Here is a 24436-nt window from a genome sequence, read left to right on the forward strand (position 1 = left end):
TTAATTGTATATTCTTTGAGCTCTTTGCCATTATAGATAACATTACATGAGCATCTTTGTCACTGAGGCTTCATGTGTGTGAATGTGTGTGTATGTATATATATATATATATATATATATATATATAAATGATATATATCCATAATCATTTATATAAGATAAGATATATATCCATAACTATTTATATAAGATAAATTCAAAGAAGAAGTGCTGAATAAAAGAATGTGGAAGTGAAAAACTTCAGGCTTTTGATGCCCTCACTAGCATTTTACTAGCTAGATGTGTGGGAAAGAGCACGCAGTACGTGGGTGAAAGTCAAAGAAGTCACAGGTAAGAAAGAATATTCTGGCACCAGAGGACTGGCAAGAAAGCCTCTAAGGATTCTCCTATGTGATGATTCTGTAGTCCTTGTTCGCTTTTTTCCTTTTAGAAAGAGGAAATAGTTTTTAATCTTTTAAGAAATAGATTTTTTGGGGGGTAGCTGCCACTGAATTTGGAGGCATATATCCTCTTACAGTCTGTCTTTACAGTTAATTATGTTGCTCCAATTCCAACCGTGTGCCCTTGGTCAAAAGAATCATTACAAAGTTCGTTCTGGTCTGTAATCCGGACAGACATCCTCAACACTCGGTTCTGCTGTTGCTCCTTCGTGGGTAGTGGTTTTCCTGCCAGGCTTTGTTTGCAGATCCCCTGGGGGTGGTTTTCCAGAGGGATGAATGCCATCTTTGTTCAAAGGGGCAGGAGAGAGAATAATTGAATTCTACTGAAGAGAGGAGACAGTAAGCCGATCCTGCGTTTCCATTGCTGTTGGAAAAAGAACAGTAAATGACAGCAAAATTGAATAGCTTGATACTTGCACGGTACAAATGACCCAGCGGAAGAGATGTGTTGAGAAGGAGAGAGGATTTGATCTCTGCCTTTCAGTTCTCAGTCATTGTCAACCACCAAGTACAAAAATTGGCTCAGCAAACCTTAGTTTCATCCAGGATACTAGACAGAGAGCCAAGAGATTTTTTTTCCTGCTAAGTTGCCCAGGATTGATCTTTTGTGGATATGTTTACATTGGTGAATGAAGTCGGGGTACTTTATTTTGCTACAGTAGTGCCTTTTACACTGTGGGTTGGGCCCTATTTGTGGGTAAGGAAATCAATTTAGTAGGTTATTGGTAATTTTTCTTTAATGAAATAGTATATTATAAAGAATAGGAGAGCGTTAATGAAATAGAAAATATCCAACTACACCACATGAGCAAGAATATGATCTTACGGACCTTTCATTTTAGCTGGATGTGCGTGTGCGTGTGCGTGCTACGTCACTTCCGTCGTGTCTGACTCTTTTCTGTCCTATGGACTGTAGCCCACCAGGCTCCTGTGTCCATGGCTACTTCAGGCAAGAACACTGGAGTGGGCTGCCGTTCCCTCCTCCAGAGGACCCCTGACCCCGGGATTGAACCTGAGTCTCTCACATCTCCTGCATTGGCAGGCAGGTTCTTTACCACTAGCGCCACCTGCGACACGTCCGAATATACGGACATGTGTTACAGATTAGGACAAGCTTCTTATTGTGGGTCATGATCAAATAATTACTGCTGGGAATTTTTTACACTAGAGATTTTTTTTTTCTTGGAATATTTTTATATATACACAAGTTTCTAAAAGGTGTATCTTTGGAATTGAACAGATTAAACTATGGGGTTTGGGGTTCAAGGGAGCAGGGAGTCTTCGTGTTCATATAGATAGCAATTACCTTCTTGTTGATCAAAAGTACAAGTAGAAAAAGCTTGGCTTATCTGAATCTGTCTTTATTATGGTCCCATGTAGAAGGCAACTGATAATGACACCTCAAATGTCATATGGAAAACACCCAAAATTAGAAAACTGCTCTAGTGACTTTCAAATACCGACCAACTCATCATACTTTGATAGAAGGACGGCTTTTGGTAACATTACATACCTACTTGCCTGAGACTTCACCAGACAGGGGGATCACTAGCAGTTGATTATGATGACATGTGCTAATTTTCAACTTCTACTATGATTATTTAATAATAGAGTAAGTTTTCATGCATACCAAAATTTCCCCCCTAATTCAGCTTCATTCAAATCTATATTTAATTGCTTTGAGTTAACATTAAGTGAACTCAAGAACTTGAATAAGATCTAACAGGTGACCTGATTGTGTGTAAGTTTCCCGTATGTGGGAGATATGCATATAAATATGTATATACAGATCCTATTAGTATTAATACTTTATGCTAAGTACATCCATTCATTGGTGCTTCCTCCTTATGGAACCAAAGAAAGTGAATGCTATAAATAAAGATAATCATTCTAGAAAAAAACAGTGGCTGCCTTGGAAGGGAGCTAGTTGAGAAGGGTTTGGGGATGGTGTTTGGACTGGCAGGATGGAAAGTTTGCATTTGATTAGTAGTATCTGTGGTGGCATGGGAAGGGGACAGCGGTGACATCCATGCCTTGTGTTTATCTTGGAAATTTTTAACCTAGGAGCTCTTTATGGTATCTTGGAAACATGAGTTGCTTCCTCCATTTCATTGGGAGCAGAAACGAACAGCAGGTAGAAATAGCCCAGAATTAAACCTTTTATTTATTTTCTCTGTTCCCTTTTTTTAATTAATTATACTAGATTTGCAATATTGTATCAGTTTCAGGTGTGCGGCACAGTGATTCAGTATTTTTATACATTATACTTCATTTACATTATTCATTATACTTCATTGCTCTTGTTTCGTTTCTCTTCCTATCCATCTGTTAATAGATTATGGGCGGTAATGCCTGACGCATGTTTATGCCTGTTTGCCCCTTTCCATTCCCATTGCCACTGGTGCGGTTGTGACCCTGCTCTCTAGATCATGCCCTGCTTCTGGAGTTTACAGTGTTTGATAAGGTCAAGGGTCATGGGCTCCTTTGAAAACCATGTGAAAGCTCTGTCCTATTTCTAGGAAAACTGAAAGTCTACACAGACTCCCGTCAATGTGCTCAGGAAGGCTGTGAGCTCCCTGAGGTCTGTGCTGAATTACAAACCCCTCATCTGTTTCTCTCCCTCCCATCTACCCCATAGGTTTTATCAGAGTAACATTTCTAACACACATTTGGGTCATATTGCTCTCTGCTTAGAACCAATTCATTTCCCCATTGCCTTCAGAACAGAAAGAAGTCAAATCTGCTTGGATTGGGCTCCAAGCTCTGTTTTTTTTTTTTTAGCAAAATGTATTTGGCATATAACATTGTGTCAATGTAAGGTGTGTAACATGGTAGATTGACACATTTATATATGGGATAATTAGCACCTGTTACATCACATAATTGGAGAAGGAAATGGCAACCCACTCCAGTGTTCTTGCCTGGAAAATCTCATGGACGGAGGAGCCTGGCAGGCTACAGTCCATGGGGTCACAAACATCACATAATTATCCTTTCTTTTCAGTGGTCCCAGCTCATTCCAGTTCTCACCTTTGCAGCTTTTTTGCCTTTCTTCCTTCTCTGCGTCTTCCTCCCAAATACACAACCTCTGAGTCTAACCAGAACACTTGCTCCCTCCCTCCGTGGTTCGTGCACTTTGCTTCCACGGTTCTTGCTCCCTAAACATCCTTTTCTGTCTATTCAGGCCCTTCCTAACCTTCAAGCACAGTGTCTGCTCTGACTCTCAGATATTCCTGCAGATGGAGCTCTCTGTGCCAGTGAATGCCTTGTGTAGTGTCCTGTCCATCACAGGGGGGCCCAGGTGTGACTGAGAGGCTGCCCCCGAGGGCAGGACCTGAACTGGAGGATAAGAAGGACAACAAGCCTAAGGGATTGATTTTTTGCTAGACTTTATGCATTCACTCCCTTTTTATGATTATACGATAACCGGTAAGAGAGGAACTGAGAAGGCTTACTAACAGATGCAAATGAAAGATATAAAGCATATGAGAAGTCAATTGTTGGAATTGAATTTATAAGTCAAACAAACAAACAAAAAAAAGCAGGGCTGCCCTTGTTCCTGGACACCTGGGGCCGGCTGAGTGGTTCTGAGCATCTTGGGTGCACTCCTATGTATGGGGCTTGGCTGCTCTAGGCTGGTCTAGAATGGTCTTGGTTGAGGCATGAGTCAACTCCATCCTGTGTTTCTCAGGCATGACAGGCTAGCCCCGGTGCGTTCTCATGGCAGTTACAGAGGAGCAAAGAAAGCACATAAACGTAGCAAGAACTTTTCCAAACTTCTCCATGAGCATACTTGCTAACATGCCATTGGCTGAAGCAAGTCACATGACCAAAACCAAACTTAAAGGAGGCAGGACCCAACCTCTTTGGGAAGAGGAGCTCCACAGGGCAGGTAGGGCTGAGGATGCGCCATGAATGCAATGGAGTTGGTCAATATCAGGCTCTATGGGATCAGACAGGAGACCTGAGAACAAAGATAGAGAGGTAGATGATATTCATTTTCTGCTGTAAGAGTAACCCTTTTTAAATGAAAACTTTGCAATAAAATACACATTATGTATTCTCTAGTTCATTCTTTAGAGTTCATTTGTACATAGTTATAGGCTAAAAAAAATAGACCAAGTAAAGAGTCATTTATAAATAACATATTAATAAACCAAGTTAAAGGAGCTTTATTTATCCTTTAACCTTCAATTTGCATTAATTGGGAGCAGTCACGGGAAGTGGTGCCAACCTTACCTCAGGTCAGATGGCTTAACAAAATGAACTGTTTCATGCCCAGAAATAAATGTCTTCCAAACATAAATATGAATCAGTTATAAAAAAGAATCTTTTGGAAGTACAAAATAACCACACTGCTAATATATTTGTGTCCCAGTTGAAAGCGTGTCAAGAACACACATTCTGGGCTAAAGTTGTCCCAAGGAGTGATTCTCATTTTTGCTTTGAATCTTGTATAAACAAACCGGGATGCCTTCTTTGAGCCATGAGCAAATCCACAGCTCCCTGTTTTCTGAAGAGAAGAAGAATTAAAGATGGGACTGTTTAAGTTGGAAAGGTCTGGGGCTTGACCTTGCTACTTTAAATTTCCTTCATCACTAGGAAATTGCTTTGAATTCGTCTGCTTGGAGAACTCTAATTTGGTTTGTTCTTGGTTTGAACCACACCATGAAAGAGATGCTGTCCATTTGTATTATAGCAAAACTTGGAAGCCGCCTCAGTGACACTGTTCTCCAGTTTTCCTCTCTGCTGTTTTCATCTTTAAACCTGAGCTTGTTCTCAGTAATTCAGAATGAGACCCCTGACATCTTACTGCCTGAGTGAGTGTCCCAGCTAGTCTCTGCTTCACAGTTTGCCTTTGGACAAAATTTTACACCTTTCTCTGCCTCTCTTTTCCTTGTGTGAACAATGGGGTTATTAATAATGCCTACCTCATACAAGCATTGTGATTATTAAATTAAATGAAATTCTGAGAAAATTAGCGAACCCAGCCCACAAAACGTGCTTAGGAAGTGTTATGTATTAAATTGCTTATTGTTGTTATTAATTATTGAGAATGTTTAGCTTGTTTTCACTGACTTGGATTCACAAATATTCTCTAAAATCCAAATCAGATTTATACCCTCAAAAAATAAATTGAGATTCAATATTATTTTCATACAAAGGCAAAGTTTGTTTTTAGGTGTTAGTGTTGAAGATAGTGGTTGTCTATCTACTCACATTTAAAGCCACAACAGTGACAGACACAAACTTCTTCCTGCCTTGTCAACTCCTTAATATTGATTGAAAAGGGAAGAAGATTTATAATAAGCAGATGAATTTTTAGCAAACGTTTTGCCTTTTACCACACCTAATGTTCACTCTGCATGGAGCCAGAGTATAGAACAAAGAGCAGCATCTTGAGAAGCTGAGTGGAGTTGCCGAGAAAACTTACACACGCACACCTACATACGCACACACACACACATAAGTAGCACACAGTTTAATGCCATGACAGCGGCTTTGATGGTGCTTGGGGGAAAGGCAGTGAGCTAAAACTGAGCTAGAGCGCTCTCAACATGGTCAGATCACACACATAACACTGAGTCCAAATGTAGAACAACAGATACATGTACTTAGATTCATACCGTACACGCAAACACTGTTCCTTGTCCTGGGGACTCATATTGTAAGTGTTTAAAGAAAAAAAAAAAAAAGCCTGCTGGAAACATGCAAACAAATTGGTGGTCTGACCTTGGAGCAGGTCGTCAAGGAGATTTACCTATGCTCCATTTTGTTTGACTTTTTTTAAAAGAGCGGATAATAACAGGTCCGTGGTCCATTCTGGGTAGAGGGGACCCAGATGTTTGTCTCGCCCTCGCCAACCTCTGCTTCCCTGTGATTTCTAAGCTCCTCACAACAACAGCCGTGGGCCCACAGTCACTGGAAGAGCAGCCCCTCGCTTGCTGTGCAGACAGGCACTGGAGGCGTCATCTCTTGCGAGAGCAAATGCCCTAGTTTCTCTTTCATCTGTTTAGAAGACCCGGGGGAAGTGTCCCCAGCATCACCGCACTTGCCACCATCCAGCATCTCCGTGGTCCTCTCGGCCCCGCCTCCTGCCGACTCACAGGGGCACAGCCGCAGCTGGGGCGTGTTAGGACCCACCCTGGGGACCGTCTTCTGACACCCAGCTGCACAGTGTTTAGCACAGAAGTTCTAAATTGTTTAAGTTCACGTTTGCCTTTTAGACCTCTTCCAAGGCCGGGAATCCTGTGCACAGGAAAGTAGGTCCTTGGGACTCAGAAACCCTGTCCCATCCCAAAATGTGTTATTAGAATCCTTGTGTTAAAGTCCCTTTCTCTGAAACCGGCTCCTCTTTGGAATGGGGTTTTATCTAAGTCTATTTGCATGTATTCAAAATCAGAGACAGCTCTGAAACCAGACCCTATTCAAACATAGAAGATCAGTGGCGGATTAAGCAAATGTTGGGGACTTTAAAACAAAAAAACACTTTTGTTTATCTTATGTTTCTCTTTTTCCAGATCTGCAGTCTCCCTCCCACTGGCCGTCCTGCGTGGGTGCCAAGTTCCACACGGGGTCTCATGGATCGGCAGGTCAGATGTTGCGCTTGTTTGCAGATTCGTGATTTTATGATTGTCACTTTGCGGCATTCTGGGAATGATCTTCTCGCTTATGCATTGCTGGTGTTGTTATTTAAGATAGTTTTGAACTCTGTAGGTATTGAGAAATACAAAGCATTCAGCCAGTTAAAAATAAACATAATGGAGAAAAGGATGCTTCGAATTCCCTTGGGGAAAAAAAGTAATAACTGGGAGCAGAGAGAAAGGAGCCCGCTTGTCATTTGTTATGTGGGAAAACGGTGGATGCAGAACCAGAGTTCCCTCCAACCTCCCTTCCTTGAGTGCTAAAGAAGGCAGAAGGATCACATCTCTACCCTGGGTTGGAGCGAGTCAGGTAGACGAGAGCAACTGTGCAGTGAAGACCCGCTTTCTACACGGACAAGTCTCCCAGCCTCCCTCCAGTCCCCCACTGTTGATATTTGGAGTGCTGGATGGCATTTGGAACCCGGTTTGTTGACGTTATTATAACAACGGTTTCAGTTTGTCTCCGCAGTTAAGATCGTGTCAGCACTTCCCTCTCTGTGTTTATTATTTTTAGCAGTTTAAAAGCTAACCAGGAAAGATGGCTTTCTGGCGGCGAGGTGACATTCCGGCTGGGCCGGGGTCTGTGGCGTCTGTGCAGCCCCGGCTGGCGGTGGAGCCGGGCCTCCTGAATGCTGTCTTTGTGCCTGCCATCGCCAGCGCCTCTGGCCTATTGTCCAGCCGCCTCGGTTGGGGTGGCGCTATCTGATTGTCGCCAGTGCTAATATTACAGAGCTCGGGGCCCTGGCCTCCCCAGGGGCCCCTCGTCTGGCTGCCACTGTCTCCCAGCCTTCCCTCCAGGGGGCCAGTCCCGGCTCTCATATCAGAAACACGATTTGTAATTTATAGAATGTTCCAGGGAGAGGGATCGGTAAGAATCGGCTAGACCTGCACTTCTCCAACTTAAAAATTTTTTTGTTTACAAAGAACACTTGAATGCAGTCTTCCAGTGAAAGGCAATTTGTAAGACACGGAAAAGTACAGCTGTTCTGCTGGGAGGAGAGAAGCCCACGCTTCTGCTCGCATGCCACCCACCCCCAGTCAAGGTGGCTTCTCAGGCCCCCAGGAAACCTGCAGCTCCTCAGAAGACTTGCCCACTGTTTTCACAGGGCAGGCCCCTCAATTTGCAGATAAGAAAGCCAAGAGGTGTTTTATAGATGCTTAAAACATGAGACATTAGTCACTTAAAAACTACACTGTATTCATCCATTTTTACCTTGTTCTGAAAAAGGCACAATGATTCTGTGATGATAGCAATCAAAATAGTGGTTACCCTGGGGAGAGACCAGCTTGGCTGGGCAGGGGCACGGGGAATTTTCTGGGGTGATAGACTGTCTTCATAGACGTGTGTGCTACATGGCACTTGTCAAAACCCGTTTCCTTTTTGCCATACGTAAAGTCTACCTCTGTTAAAAAACGAAAGCAACAAAGGAAAATGAAGCAAAAAAACAAAACTAGCTGAGAGCAAAAAAATTACTGAGAACTTCCTGAAATACTGAAAATACTGATGGTCTTTCTTAAAGCCACGTGCACTCTTTGCTGAGTGGGGTTTATAGTCATTATGCAAAGTTGGAGAAGACAAGAGGCCACGCTGCTTTTCCAGCACTTTCTTTGTTCAATAACTACCAAAACTAGAAAAAAAAAAAAACCTCAGAGAATTTCAGACAACAGAACCCCTGAATACCTTCTGGCCCGTAATGCAGCTAAAGGAGAATGTAGGGGATTTCTAGGGGTTGAGGTCCCAAGTACAATACTTGATTCATGCATTTCTTGGACATGGACTCTGGATAATGCTCAGGGAATTGTCCATAATTTTTTAACCTCTACTCTTTCATCTGAATTGTCTTTGGGGACCTGTGAAATGCAAGAGTCCTTCTTCTGTATCTTTTCAGAGTGGAACTTCTGGTGAGAGGTTGGAATTCTGGCCTTTAGTGACCTGAATAAAGCATCCTTTAAAATGGGCTTTTCTCCCCCAGAAATACTTGGAGCCAAGTCTATTTGAGTTTTTGTTTGTGTGTTTTAGAAAGTCTGGCAGTAACATGGAAGGTTATCATTTGGGTTGAAACGCTTGCTGGTGTCCTGGGCCCAGGAAGATATGACCCAGTGGCCAAGCCTGCCCGTTAGAGCTTGATGAGAAAGCTGGACTGAGAAGAGCCAGGAGGTTTTAAACAGTGTCGGGTGATGGTAAGAGAGGGTCACGGGAGGCAGAGGCAGCAAGGATTTAAAGGCACAGCGTAGTCCTGGTCCCCCGGTACACCCAAATCCACAGGTGCCCAATGCTCCCAAGTCGACACGATGATGTAGTACAGTCGACCCTCCTTATCCCTGGGCTCCGTGTCCGTGGGTTCAGCCAATCTCAGAGTGGTCCAGAGGGTGCATTGTGTCCAGTGTTCTTGCCTCCGAGGCCGTGTGGCTTTCTTCAGGAAAAAAACAAACTGCTCCTTCAGTGATTTCCCAGCAAAGGGCCATGATCTAGTTCATTCACAAGATGTATCCGCAGGACCAAAAATTTAGTTCACTCTTGAAGTTATGGCAAAGCTGAATCATTCGTCAAAGAACATTTAAAATAACATTTGAAAAACCTACACATACTGCACTCTGCCTGCACGGACACGCAAATGTTCTCATCAAATCAAATTTAATTCAGCAAGATTTGTATCCAGCCAATTTAGGTTAATGTGCATAAGAGCAGAAATGAAATTGCAGGATGGAAGAGTCTGAGCAGAATTTGCTTCTTTGCAATTCAGTGCCATTTAAAAGGAACTATTTCTTCAAGTCATTCATTATGAGTTAATTTATCCAAATGGCAAATACCAAGAATTGTGTGACTTCTCCATTCCAGGGACTTAGGACAAGTGATTCCCCCAGAGCCAACGTTCTTGAAATCTTTGTGTGTGTGTATGTATGTATGCATTTATCTACAGGGAAAGGGGTGTTTGGAAAATGCAACATATGTTTACTCAGATTTCAGTTATGCATAAAATATCAATAACTGAAGTCCAGTTGGTTGATATTTTTTCCCTCTGACTTTTGAAACTTAGCAACCTGAACCTTTTCGACCCCTAAATTGCTGACAAGGGCTGTGAACAAGTGGGAACACATCCTGGTTTGAATTTTATCTCCTTCTCCCTCCCTCAGTTATTGTCTCTATTGATGCTTTGGGGCCAATAACAACCAAGAAACTGGGTGAAAGAAAAACAGCAAAGCCTTTAACGTGCATATTCTTCTTCTCAGTTTCCAGACAAGGTAACTGAGTGGGAGGAATAAGGAACAGGGCCTGAGGATGTCGTAGCGGTCAGGCTGGGTGCGAATGCAAACCTTTCTATCTGTAAGCTCTTGTCCCAAGACGATCTGGTACTCTGTGACAAAACAGATGGGCGGAATGGATTGGAAAATGAGAGGGACGTTCAAGAGGGAAAGGACATATGTATACCCATGGCCGGTTGGTGTTGATGTGTGGCAGAAACCAACACCATCTTGTAAAGCAATTATCCTCCAATTAAAAAATGAATAAAATTTTAAAAGAAGAATAAAAAACTGATCATCATATTACACTGGCCAGAGCAGAGAAATAGCTAGAATTGGAGAGAGAACAAACTACTATGTTGGGCCTGCCTTTTGCCAAAAATCTTAAATAACAGTAAAAAAACACAAAATTTATTTTTCTCTCCAGGGCAGTTGGGGGTGGTTCTGTTACCATCAGGGACTCAGGTACCTTCTATCTTTCTGAATTTCTGTTCTCAAGCATATGACTTTATCTTCAGGGTTACCTCCTGGGTGATCATAGCTGCTAGACTTCTAGCCCTCCCACATAAATTCAAGGCAGCAGGGAAGATGGGAAGAGTGGGGCAAAAGGCACCCATTTACAGCTGGTTTCACTCTCTAGGAGACTTTCTCTGAATTTCCCCTCATGGTTTCTGCCTGCAGTCTCATCTACTAACTCCTGGTTGCAAAAGAATCTGAAAAATGGAGCTGGAAAACGTACTTTGCATCCACAAGTGAGATCTGGTCATAATGGAATGGAGGCACCTAGAAGATTGGTCACAATCAGGCAGCTGTTGAAGGCTTTTCCGTTTTGGAGAGGCACGGTCAGGGTGGTGCTTTGGAGGAGCTGATTTTGCAGCCAGCTGGAAGCAGTGGAGGCCTCCAGTCTGTAGTGATGAGCTTTGTGTTACTAAGGTGACATTAGGGTCAGGAGAGACTGGTGTGATGGCCTTTGTGAAGAATGCATTGACCAAGGAGAATTTATTAATTTATTAGCCATGCAGTTCAAAACTGCATTTTAACAAACACATACACACACATGTTTGTGAGGTGTGTGGATGTGTATAAAAATACATTATACACATATTCATATGCCTGTACACATATGAATATGTGTGTGTGTACATTGCTGCTGCTGCTGAGTCACTCAGTCGTGTCTGACTGTGACCCCATGGACTGTAGCCCCCCAGGCTCCTCTGTCCATGGGATTCTCCAGGAAAGAATGCTGGAGTGGATCCCATGCCCTCCTCCAGGGGGGTCTTCCTGACCCAGGGATCAAACTCGGGTCTCCTGCACTGCAGGCAGATTCTTTACCCTTGAGCCACCAGGGAAGCCCATGTATGTGCATATATATGAGTAAATATATATGTGTGCATATATACTATGTACACACACACATACATATATATATATGAATGGAAACCCAGGAAAGACATTTAGCTAAATTTCCAGGAAACAGGATCTGGATAAACAAAAACAAATCTCATGGTGTTTTACATACGGATCATTGGCTGGGAAGGTAGTGATGCAGTCTATGGGCAATAGGTAAATAATGCACAGATGGATAACGTACGCATACGCACAACACAAACTGCATAAAACTTTTTGAGGGCCCCTCCCACCAACTGCAATGATTTTCAAACTTTGGCATCTCTAAACAAAGAAAAAGGAAAAATAAAAAGGAGCTAAACTGTAGACTTTTAAAGGAACTAAGCGGTGAAGGCATTGTAAGTATCACTAAGAAGGGGTCATAAGAAATCAAGCTGGGGGAAACGGGAAAATCGAGGTTGAAAAGGAAACCAGATTTTCTTTCTTTGTCTCTGTCTCTCTCCTCTCACTCACTCTTCTTTCTTTAACTTTAGGAGGAGAAGGATCATACATTTGTAACTGTACAGACTTTTCATTGTGCTGTGCTAAGTCACTTTAGTCGTGTCTGACTGTTTGCGACCCTCTGGACTGTAGCCCGCCAGGCTCCTCCGTCCATGGGATTCTCCAGGCAAGAATACAGGAGTGGGCTGCCATGCTCTCCTCCAGGGGGTCTTCCCGACCCAGGGACTGAACCCTCATGTCTTACCTCTCTTACGTTTCCTGCATTGGCAGGTGGGTTCTTTACCACTAGCGGCCCCGGGGACGCCCCAAGAGCTCTTCCCAGTGAGAAGCAAGTTCAGCTCCATGCCATCACCACATCCATTGTTAAGCCAGGGGACAGCAGGTCATGTCTTGCCATTTTGCAGATATCGAATTCAAAGCCCGTCTGTGGTGCTGGTAGGATGTAGCCGGGTGTTTTGGAACTCTTTGCGTCCATGGGACATGCTACACCCACACCCACACACTCACCTTGTGCGGGTGACACACCAGACCGGGCACGGTGACCGAGTTCGTCAGTGCCTCTGTCTTGGTCCTGCCCGTTTGACAGCTTTGACTGCAAGGCAACGTGCGTTTTCATTTTCGCTTTTAAAATCAGCTGAACAAGCAGAACGTGATTTTCTGATTCACAGCCCTCTCCCCTGACCCCCTGCTGCACCGCCCAGTGGCATCATGCGAAGCTAGCCCAAGGCCTGCTTCTTCCCACCACCCAGTGGAGAGGAGCTGGGCTGACGGGGCCCTGGCTGCCTGCTGCTCCCTGTCTCTTCGCAGGAAGCCTGTCGAGGCAAGCGCTGTAATTTCTGCTGTAATGTCCTGGACAGAGTCTCTCATTAAGATGTAAATGCCTGTGCACTTACGTAGTAAAAGTACAAAATCATGCATGGGAAAAAGACGCCAACTGTAAAATAGTGGCTAGCTTGGTGAAGCGGGGGAGGGGAGGGGAGGGGTGGGGGAGAGACAGGGAGATAGGTTGCTGTGTTTCCTTGTTTTATTTCTTATAAAGAGAGAGGTGGAGCTAATAGAGCAAGGCTGAATGGTGGACCCTTGTGTGTCTGTAATATTGTTTCATATCCCTTTTAAAAACACTGTTTCCTTTATGCCAGAGCATAGTTGATTAACAATGTTGTGTTAATGTCAGGTGTACAGCAAAGTGACTCAGTCATACGTGTCTATTCTTTTCCAAATTCTTTTCCCATTTAGATTATTATAGAATAGTAAACAGATTTCCTACGCTATACAGTAAGTTACCTATTTTATGTATTGTAGTGGGGACATGTTAACTCATCTTCCTGATTTATCCCTCCCCTCCCCACCTTTCCCCTTTGGTAACTGTGCGTCTGTTCTCTAAGTTTCTGAGTCTGTTTCTGTTTTGCATCGTATTTTTTTTTATTTCTTTTTTTTTAATTTATTTTATTTTTTAACTTTACAATATTGTATTGGTTTTGCTGCATCGTATTTTAGATTCCACATAAATGCAATGTCATGACGTTTGCCTTTCTCTGTCTGACTTACTTCACTTCGTATGATAATCTCCAGGTCCATCCATGTGGCTGCAAATGGCGCTCTTTCATTGTTTTAATGGCCGAGTAATATTCCATCGTGTGTATATATATCACTATATATGTATATATACATGAAATATTTCATTGTGTATATGTGTGAATATGTGCAATATTTCATAATTTTAAAAAATTTCTTCAAATTAAGCAAATGCCCCTCCTGTTGGACAAAGTGAGTGGAGGCCTTGACGTTCTTTTCTCCGTCCATAGCAGTCTACTTGCAACCGCATATGCTGTGTCTCTGTGTCTCTACTGTGAGGCTTCCTTCCAGCCCGGCTGTCCCCCCTCCCCTCTAGTAACGTCTCCTCACCCTTCCACGCTCACTGAACGCATCACATCCTCTAGCAAGCTCCGCCTGACTCTTTTGCCCAAGTGCATAGCTGGGTTTGGAGGTTCTGCTCGTGTCTCAAAGAAAATCTTGCCTCTTTGTATAATGACTTCCATCACACTGCTCTGTTAACCAAAGGCTTGTTTCTCTGAGGGCCAGGACCGTCACCTCTGGCTTAACTGCAGTATGTCACTGGGCACCATTTACACAGTGTCCAACCTGCAGAACTGTACACGTCAGTCCTGCCTCCTTCCCGTCAGAGAGAGAGAGATTCTCTTGATACCTCTATGCAGAATACCTGACCTAATTCACGGGCTGGAGTAGACACATATTCACAGAGCGAACACTTGTTTAATGAATGAAAAAGCGAGCAGCCAGCCAAACTTGAGTTTCTTCAATGAAGACTTCTCCAGACAAGTGGTTCTCAGAGTGTGGCCCTTAGACAGACAGCATCCACGTCACCTGGAAACTTGTTAAAATACAGATTCTCAGGCCCCACCCCAGACCGACCAACTCAAAACCTTGGGCAGTGGAAACCCTGGAAACTTTAACAAGCCATCCAGATGACTGATGCATGCTTAACTTTGAGATACACTAACTCAGGCTGATCAACACTAAAAGCAAAGATTTTATCTTGTGCCAATTGAGTCTGAAAAGGGAAAGAGACGTTGTCTGGTGAGCAGTATAGGTTGTGGGGTGGTGGCGGGGGCAAGCAGAGACAATGGCATGGATGAAGGCAGGGAGGTGCGGTGTGTAATTCACAGGGAGATTATGATGGACGGAGTGAAGAGTTTAGATTATGATGGACGGAGTGAAGAGTTTAGACTGGAGGACATGACAGCTGATGATCAGGGATCAGCTCACACAAGTCTGCCTCTACGGCGCTTGGATTCTAACCTGACAGCAGTAGGGGCCACCTGAAAATGTAAATGAAGTGGTGATTTGACCCAGTTTAGTATTTTAGAAGGAGCCCTGTGGTAATGAAGGGGCGGATGAGGTGGAACTGAGATTGGCTATCGAGGGCCAGGCAAGCAGCTGTTACTCAGCTTAGGTGTAAAATGGTGAGAGCTGAGCGAAGACCATTCTGGTGGAAATGGAGAGGAAGGGATGGATTCAGGAAATATTACAAAAGTAGCGTTGATGAGACACGGGAATGATGGAATTCAGGAAGCAAGAGAGAAGCCGTGAGGATGGGTCTGTGTCTTAGGCACAGATATACATTGGTACCATTCGCTGAAACAGAAGGCGAGCTTTGGGGATTGGTATTGTGGCTGCAGGAAATCAGTTTGGACATTTGGACTCGGAGGTGTTTATGGAACATTCATATGGAGGCTTCAAATGCCCGCAGATGTATGCTGGGCCAGAAACCAGTTTGGAGGTTACCTAGGTATTAATCATTTACATGTCATGGTAAATATACCTTCCCACAGATGTTGTCTTAACATTTGACAAAATGTTGTGTTGTTTTATGCTTCCACGAAGAGAGTCCAGTTCGTCACATCTTTACTGACTATTTAATCTTCACAAATTGGATTTCCCTAGAGTGAGGTTACTTTAATGTATACTTTTTCAATTCCTTGTAAGACTGGATATATTTCACTTTTATTGACTTTCATGCCAAGATTTCTGTTCATGCCATTTGCCCATTTTCTGTAAGATACTGATGTTTTTAACCAGTTTCCAAAAATGCTTCTCCCTATTAAGGATATCTCTCAGCTCATCTCATGTGTCACAAATGTTTTTCCCGTTTTTCCTTTGCCTTTGTTTTACTAGCAGATGGCTGTTCCCTCTTCCTGGAACGCCTCATCCACCCCCAGGACACTCACTGGGCTCATTCCCGTACCTCTTGAAAGTCTTTATTTGAATCTTCTCCTTCACTGATGTCTGGCCACCCTGTTTAATACTTCAGCCACCCAACAAGCACAGCCCTTGGCACTTCTAGTCCTCTCTCTTATCCCTCCTTTCCTTCCATAGCACTCTTCATCTTTACCCATGCTAAGTGTTGAGAATGTGCTTCGTTAAACATCAGCCTCTCTCCACTAGAGTGTAGACTCCGTGACAGCAAGGCTGTACAGCCCATGCTAAGTGTTGAGAATGTGCTTCGTTAAACATCAGCCTCTCTCCACTAGAATGTAGACTCCTTGACAGCAAGGCTGTACAGCCCATGCTAAGTGTTGAGAATGTGCTTCGTTAAACATCAGCCTCTCTCCACTAGAATGTAGACTCCTTGACAGCAAGGCTGTACAGCCCATGCTAAGTGTTGAGAATGTGCTTCGTTAAACATCAGCCTCTCTCCACTAGAGTGTAGACTCCTTGACAGCAAGGCTGTACAGACCTTTATCTGTTAGATAAATGGATGGATGGATGGATGGATATGTAGGTAGGTAGATAGATAATTACCGAAACCTAAATAATGCCTGGAATATAGTAGATGCTTAGTAAATATCTATTGAATGAGTATGGGTTGCTCTTATATTTTTATCTGTTGTCCTAGGGTTTCAAAATTTAATTCATATAAGTTTATCCTTATATGAACATATCTTTATATGAACATATCTTTATATGAATATCCTTTCCTTTGTAGTCTCTTCCATTATTTTCATGTTCATTTTTCCCAAGCAAGGATCCACTAAATACTCAACTTGAAATGTTTATTTTATTAAATTTTATTTAATATTTTCTCGAATTTTTTAAGTTTCCTTAAAAGGATTACTTTCTAAATCCATCCTGCCTTCTCTAGAGTACATAGTGTGAGATGAAGCTCTAACTCGTTATGTTTCCCCAAACTGTCAATTTTATCTTATTTTTTAAACTACAGCATCACTCTGTCATTAGTTTATACATCTATCTTTTAAAAATTCTATTTTAAATTCATACAATAGCATCTGATTAAAACCTAGAATAGTTTGGTGGGAATTAGACCATTCCATTATCTACCGATGGATGTTTTAAACCTTTATCTTTAAGATTTACCAACAGTTTTTATAATAAGTTTTTGGTTGAACTAGGTGCAAAATTCAAATTTCTTAATCCATAAATATATTCATTAGAATCAGTAAAATGAGAGGGTTCTTCAACCTTTATTTGAGAGAACAAAAATTCATCCAAAATGTACAAATTACCTGTTTGTGTTAAACACAGTTTTTGTGATTGTTGATTTCTGTGTTGTGTCAACTTATTTCATGAATACCCTTAAGACCATGTTGATTAGACAGCTTTTTCTTGAGATGTTTGGAGATCATACCAAGACACAATAATTTCTGGTTTGGAACTGTGCTTTCTGCTAATAATAGGTGGAACAGCTAGTTTCCACGGCCCTTTGGGAAAATATGTTGTAAAATATGTATTAAGCTTTTCTCTATGCAAAACACCATGCTATGCCAATGGAAGGTACAGAAAGTACTGCCAATATGCTTCCTCAAAGAAACTTAAAATTAATTGGGAAGTCAACATACAGATGCCAGAAAAGGTAAACGGTAATTTTAGTTATTCATTATTTATGCTTTTGGTGAAATGATTCATAATTCATGAAAGAAGAGGAAGAAATGATCGTAGTTGCAGTGACCTATGAAACCTTTACTGAAGGGACTAGAATTTGAATCGGGCCCAGAAGAGTAAGCAGAATCTGACTTCCGTCAAAGAGGAGAAAGGGAGAGCAGGCTTCATAGTTCTAAGCTCTATTTCCAACATTTAACGGTTGGCTTTGTTTTGTTTTTTCCACGTCTCCATTGTTGTTGCGCTTTCATTTCTAGACCGTTGTATTATGCTTTAATATGTGTCTGAACAGTTTTTCACTGCTGTTTCAAACATTTTCTATACTCACCTAACACTGAAGTTGAATCGATGGGGAAAATCTAGTAAAGACAGTTATATTTAGTTGTTGTTTGGCCGATCAATCACATCCAACTCTTTGCAACCCCATGGACTGTAGTCTGCCAGACTCCTCTGTCCGTGGGATTTTCTAGGCAAGAATACTGGAGTGAGTTGCTGTTTCGTTCTCCAGGGGATCTTCCAGATCTAGGGATCGAGCCCGTGTCTCCTGCATTGCAGGCAGATTCTTCACCACTGAGCCACCAGGGAAGCCAGTCATATTTAGACTGGTACCAAAAGATAGCACCAAGCATGCTCCCTGCTCTGTTAAAACCAGTTAATGGAGGATGGGCCAGTCTGATAGGATGGGCCTATCAGAATTCGTCTGATAGACTAAGTATGTGACTTCTTTCTCTTCTACTGCTTCATATTATGGCCTGAAAGAGAATCAAAGGCAGACAGCCATTGATTGGTTAAAACCATTATTAATTGGCAATTAATGGAGGATGGGCCAGTCACCTTGATTTTCAGTGTCGTTTTTCCTTTGAGAGGAAGCACTTGGTGAGGTAGGTATCATGCCAAGTTTAAGTTATTTAGTGATAACCTGTCACAAGAAGCAGTGGTGAGCTGTTTATCTCACATAATCTAGAGAACTTCATTTAGTAAGGAGCCTAATATTTTTCTCTCAGGAAATCTTTTATGATAGTGATTAATAAATTAATAAATAACAGTCCATCTAAAGGAAATCAGTCCTGAATATTCACTGGAAGAACTGATGTTGAAGCTGAAACTCCAATACTTTGGCCACTTGATGCAAAGAGCTGACTCATTTGAAAGGACCCTGATGCCGGGCAAGATTGAAGGTAGGAGGAGAAGGGGACGACAGAGGATGAGTTGGTTGGATGGCATCACCGAATCAATGGACATGAGTTTGAGCATGCTCCGGGAGTTGGTGATGGACAGGGAGGCCTGGCATGCTGTAGTCCATGGGGTCGCAAAGAGTCAGACACAACTGAGCGACTGAACTGAAAACTGAATAAATAACAGAATTGCTCTGATAGACTAAGTATGTGACTTCTTTCTCGTCTGCTGCTTCGTATTATGGCCTGAAAGAGACTCAAAGGCAGACAGCCAAAAACTGGAAGCAGGAGTTGACTCCACAGTCTGAAGACACAGACCGTGGCTAAATCAGAACTTGCTGCAATTATTCATTTTATTCATCTCATCCAGATGTCCTCCTTTAATACAAAAAGCTATTATACGTATCTTGCATTTTTCATTTAATCAGAAATACTTTAAGACATATTTTGCAGCAAGGTAGAGGTAGCATTGGAATATGCTTATTCTAAGAGTGCTAACCTACTTGATTTTCTGGTAATTTCCGAGAGTCAGAGACAGAAAGTCTGACCTATTGCACTTAGCAACCAGTAGAGACCTTCCGTTTTCTCGTTTAAGCTTGGCCTCAGTTTGTTTGAATCTTGGATCTCTGGGCTTCCAGAAATGGCCATCTTAGTAAATGATATGGTTCATATTTTCATTTCATATTTTGTTAATGAAAAGCAATTGTTTTCTGCTTTAAAAGTCAAAGCTGGTAGGAGCTGAAGGTGAAAAGCTACCCACATACAGTGCTCTGCATATGGAGCACGCATGCCATGTGCGTGTCAAGTCCCTTCAGTCATATCTGACTCTGCAGCCCCGGGACTGTAGCTTGCCAGGCTCCTCTGTCCATGGAATTCTCCAGGCAAGAATACTGGAGTGGGTTGCCATGCCCTCCTTCAGGCGGTCTTCCCGACCCAGTGGTCGAATCTGCGTGTCTTACATCCCCTCCATTGGCAGGCAGATTCTTTACCATTAGCACCACCTGAGAAACCCATGCGTATCATATTTCACGATTTAAAAAGAGGTAGAGCAGAAGAAATAACTGTAAGAAGATGGGAAAATGATATCTAGTAACAACTAGCAACAGAATTCCTCTAAGGAAAGGAACTGTATTTACTTGGGAAATTTGACCAGTGTGCTTGGAGGTGGAAAAAATAAATCTGCAAGGAATCTGGCTGAGAGTGAAACTGTTTTGCTGGAGGTGAGGGGAGGTTTGCGCCATTACTCCAGAGAAGAGAGGGAGATAGAGGTGGAGTCAGAGGTGGACTTGGGGGTGAAGCTCGAGGTGGAGGGAGACAGAGGGACAGAAGGAGAGAGAGGAGATGAGTGAATGAGTGAGCAATGGTGGGCAGAGCAGCAGAGAGCTGACAGAGGCTCTCAGGCAGTGATTCCAAGGCCAGGGGAGCCTGGCGAGCTACGGTCCATGGGGTCACAGAGAGTGGGACGTGATCGAGCGATAGGGCACACACACACACACACACACACACACTCACAAGGTCGTGAAGTGACTCCTTCACCCTGACACACACACACACACACACACTCAAGGTCGTGGAGTGACCCCTTCAACCTGAGATCCTCAGCAAAGAAGCGCAAATGTTTGGTGCTTCTAGATCTGTTCTAGAAAGAACCCACTTCTGACTCAGGTCCTGGGATGAAGCTGAGGCTGCTCAGGTGCCCACACATGCCTGAGGGGCAGATGGTAGCAATCTTTCAGAATGGGGCTTCAGGCCAAGGGGGAAGGTGGCGGGGCGGGGGGCTGGTCTTTCATCAACCGATGCTGCCTGTGGCAGGGGTGCGTCTCAAGGTTTATCATGCGATCAACTGGGAGCCTTGTTCAAAATGCTGGTTCTGAATCAGGGCCTGAGCTGCTGGATTCCTGGCAAAACTCCTGAGATAAGCTCGTGATGCCGGTCATCACACCACACTCAGAGTAGCGAAGTGGCTCCAGGACCAGATTCCCCAGTTCAAATCCCAGTTTTGCCACGTATTTACCATGTGACTGTGAGGAAATGATTTCACTTTTGCCTGTTTTCTCAACCGTACCATGGAGACGATACCCCAGAGGGTTGCTGTGAAGATTAAAGGAGTGAATACATGTAAAGTGCCTGACGGCTGAAGAGCTATATTAGTGTTCACTTCGGCCAAAGTCCCCTCCCACTCAGGCTGCCGCATAACTGTGAGCAGAGTCCCCTGTGCTGAACAGTGGGTCCTCGTTGGTCACCCATGTTAAATGTGGCATGTGTACATGGCCATCCCAGACTCCCTCACGTGCTCACTTGGAAATGAAACCAATCGTACAAAGAGTTAAGAATTTAAGACTCAGTCTGTGACCACAGTGTCAGCGTGGACTTGAATGTGAAGCAAAGGTGAGTTCAAGTCCCACCTCCGTGACCCAGATCATTCACTCCCTTCTGCTCTTGCAGTAAAATAGCTTAAATTCCAAAACTTGCTGAGAAGTTAGTTAGGCAGACATGCATACTAATTTTTCCCCCTAAAAGTTTACACTATGTAAGTATGTGTACTGTGGGGACACAGAGGCCAGCATTCCCATCCAGGGAACGCCTCTGTTCTCCACTGTGTTTTATAGGTACCTCTGCTTAAAAGCATATTATGTTGTAAATACCGAGTTAGATGCCCATCCCCCACCCCCACCCCCACCCCCACTCATTTGAGGCTAAAATTCATTCCTCTTCTCCCCCCTCCCAGCACGTGGTGTGTGTGAACATTCAGTTAACATAGTGTAAACTCATCTGCCTGCAGTCAAGAGACAGAAAAGTCATACATTGAAAGAAATCACATATTCATTTCATTTTGACTTTCGCTGAGTACACCGAGGAATTTATTATCAGCATCAATTACATAGCTGTACACGTACTTACTTGGTTTGAGAAGCAATGGGTATGATGGAAGGATCCTTGATCCTGCTATGAATATAAATTATTTTTTCATACTTATCAGATATGGAATGAGAGAATTGTGTTCCACTTTAAGCAAACCTTACATGGGAGCGTGTTGTATTTACAGAACAGATAAATTGAAGAGCAAATATTTATTTAGCAAAATTCTTCTTTGCATAAGGATTCAAGATAACTGTTTTATGTAACTAGTCACTGAGTAAACTTAGATGTGTTTTGCATCCAACATTATTAGCCATCCAGCTGAGGCGTCAAGGGGGCTCATTTGTAGAGATATTCTAGGAAGGCAGGAGCTAAAGGTGCATTTGACAGAACGGCTAGATAGTAACTTGATCCACTGCAAGATTCTAATGTGGCTTCGTGATAGACTCTCACATTTAATTTCTAAATCCCCCTACTTTGATGAATTTCTGCAGCTGGTACTATGACTGCTGGAGTATCCTAGCAGAGGTTCTCAAGAGAACCAACTCCTATTTCTGTCAGCTCTTGGTTGCTGGTCACCAAAATTACGGAATCCTAGAAACGGGTGATTTCCTGGAGACGGAAGATTTCTTAGAGATGGACTCCTCTGCGTCTCAAAGTGTGGTTGTGGTCAGTCCCGTGGGACCAGGCGGGATCTTGCTGGAAGTGCAGAATCACGGGGCTCACCCTAGACCCAGTGAATCAGAATCTGCACTTTATAAACTCTGCAGGGGATCCTGATACACAGTAACATCGGAGAAGGCTGAGTCCATCCTCAGTGGACCCCTTCACCCCTGCATGGGCTAGCTGCCCTGAATGATCCTTGTCATCATCCTGAGAACGTCCCAAAACGAAACCGAGTCCTTAACAGCTCTCGTCTTGGCTTAGGGGCGCTGTCGTCATTTCAAAGGGTAGAAATGCTGTTCCCAGGAAACAGAGAACAGGATCCAAAGAATACGCTTAGGAACTTTGGTTGCCTGGGACCTGAGTTTGTTAGAACAAGTCAGCTTGTTAAGGAAAACCTGATGATGGTCACTTCATCTGCGGGCCACCTCACCCTCATCAAAATGAATGGCATCGTTTTACGGAAATCTTGGATACCGGCAACACTGAACAAGAGTTGGGCGAGGAGTAAGAAGAGGCGTGATGGACTTCCCTGGACATCCAGTGGTCAAGACTCCATGCTTTCACTGTAGGGGGTACAAGTTCAACCCCTGGTCGGGGGACTAGGATCCTGCGTGCTGTGAGACCAAAAAAAAAAAAAAGTCTTGAACTGAATAAACATGAAAATACAACATATCAACTTTAAAAAATTATATGGAAACTTATATTACCGTATGTAAAATAGATAGCCAATGGGGATTTGCTGTATGGCTCAGGAAACTCAAACAGGGGCTCTGTATCAACCTAGAGGGGTGGGATGGGGAGCAAGACTGGAGGGAGGTTCATGAGGGAGGGGATATATGTACACCTGTGGCTGATTCATGTTGAGGTTTGACAGAAAACAGCACAGTTCTGTGAAGCAATTATCCTTCAGTAAAAAATAAATTAATTTTAAAAAAGATTACCAAAAAACAAGTATATAGGAAAAGTAACAAATTAAAAAAAAAGAGGAAATGGAGTGAATGGGAGACATAGGGGACATAAGTGCAAATGCTCATGAGAAAAATGCGTTTATGGCTAAATTCACCCAAGTTCCACGTCTGCACTTGGGAGATTTAAAGCAGCCGTTAAACAGCACACAGACGCACTTGCATTGGCAAAAGTGGCAGAGTATTAGAGAGAGGACATGGAGCTAAAGGCTTTGGTCATTTCTGTGATAGGTTCTGTGCAGGACTGTGAAACTATAATGCATGTTGTTCAGCCCCAGAAGAATCAAGCTCCTGTGACAGGAAGTGTCTTTCAGTAGAATGTTCTAGATGAATCACAGCCTTGGTGACAACGATGGAAGAGAAAAAAAATTAGCAATAAAATTTCTTTGCTCCTGGGCAACACAGTCATAGTTTTCAGCTCCAAAGGAAAAGCTAAGGAGAGATTCTGGTGTCCCTGAGATGTGCAGACCCAAAGAAGAAAGCTGCCTTCCTGGAGTTCCAGGCAAAAAAAGGAGCTTCAAGAATTTCTCTAACAGACTTTGTACATTTACTTACTCCTCGGAAGGGTCACAGGACAAAGGTGCGAGCTGGACCTGGCCCAGAGCAAACACAATACAGTCTCTGTTATTTGGTGTGTGTCGATTAGATTAACAAAAAATGATACTTAACCCAGTCACCTACTTTTCCCATGAACTTTTTCAAATCCTTCGTTTGAACCTATGGAGGCTGTGGTTTTGATTTAAAAAGATAAAAGGGTTTAAGCTTCTAATACTGGTTTGTTTTCCTGGCTCAGTGATTAAGGGGACAAAGTGAAATATATACGTATGATGTTGTTTCTATCTAAACCAGCATTTTACAAAAGCTCATTTTTTTCCCTCCAAATCCACTCTAGCTTTTTTACTTTATAAATGCGCTTGAAAGCATATTCTTCGTTGTGATTTCTCGGGGACTTCTGAGATCCGTTTCACTTGTCCTGCCCTTATGCTGTAACCCAGCACTGCCCACTAAAAATAGAATGTGAGCCAGGAATGCAAACCCATATGTAATTTACAGTTTTCTAGTAACTGCATTCAAAAAGAAAAACAAGTGAAATTTATTTTACTATATATTTCACAGAGCTCAGTATCTAAAATAGCATTCCAACAAGTAACCGATATAAAAATCATTGAGCTATTTTG

General features: G+C 42.9%; 1 protein-coding gene across 7 annotated transcripts in view; it reads left to right on the forward strand.

The window, feature by feature from the left end:
* THRB (thyroid hormone receptor beta) overlaps window positions 1-24436 on the forward strand; it is a 438431-nt gene that overhangs the window by 180554 nt on the left and 233441 nt on the right. For all 7 annotated transcript variants that reach the window (XM_005226186.5, XM_015460908.2, XM_024986438.2 and 4 more), the window contains one exon: window positions 6962-7033. The gene's annotated coding sequence lies outside the window, so the exon portion shown is untranslated. The remainder of the gene's footprint in view (window positions 1-6961; window positions 7034-24436) is intronic.

Source organism: Bos taurus, chromosome 27 (assembly GCF_002263795.3).
Source record: "Bos taurus isolate L1 Dominette 01449 registration number 42190680 breed Hereford chromosome 27, ARS-UCD2.0, whole genome shotgun sequence".
NCBI lineage: Eukaryota > Metazoa > Chordata > Mammalia > Artiodactyla > Bovidae > Bos > Bos taurus.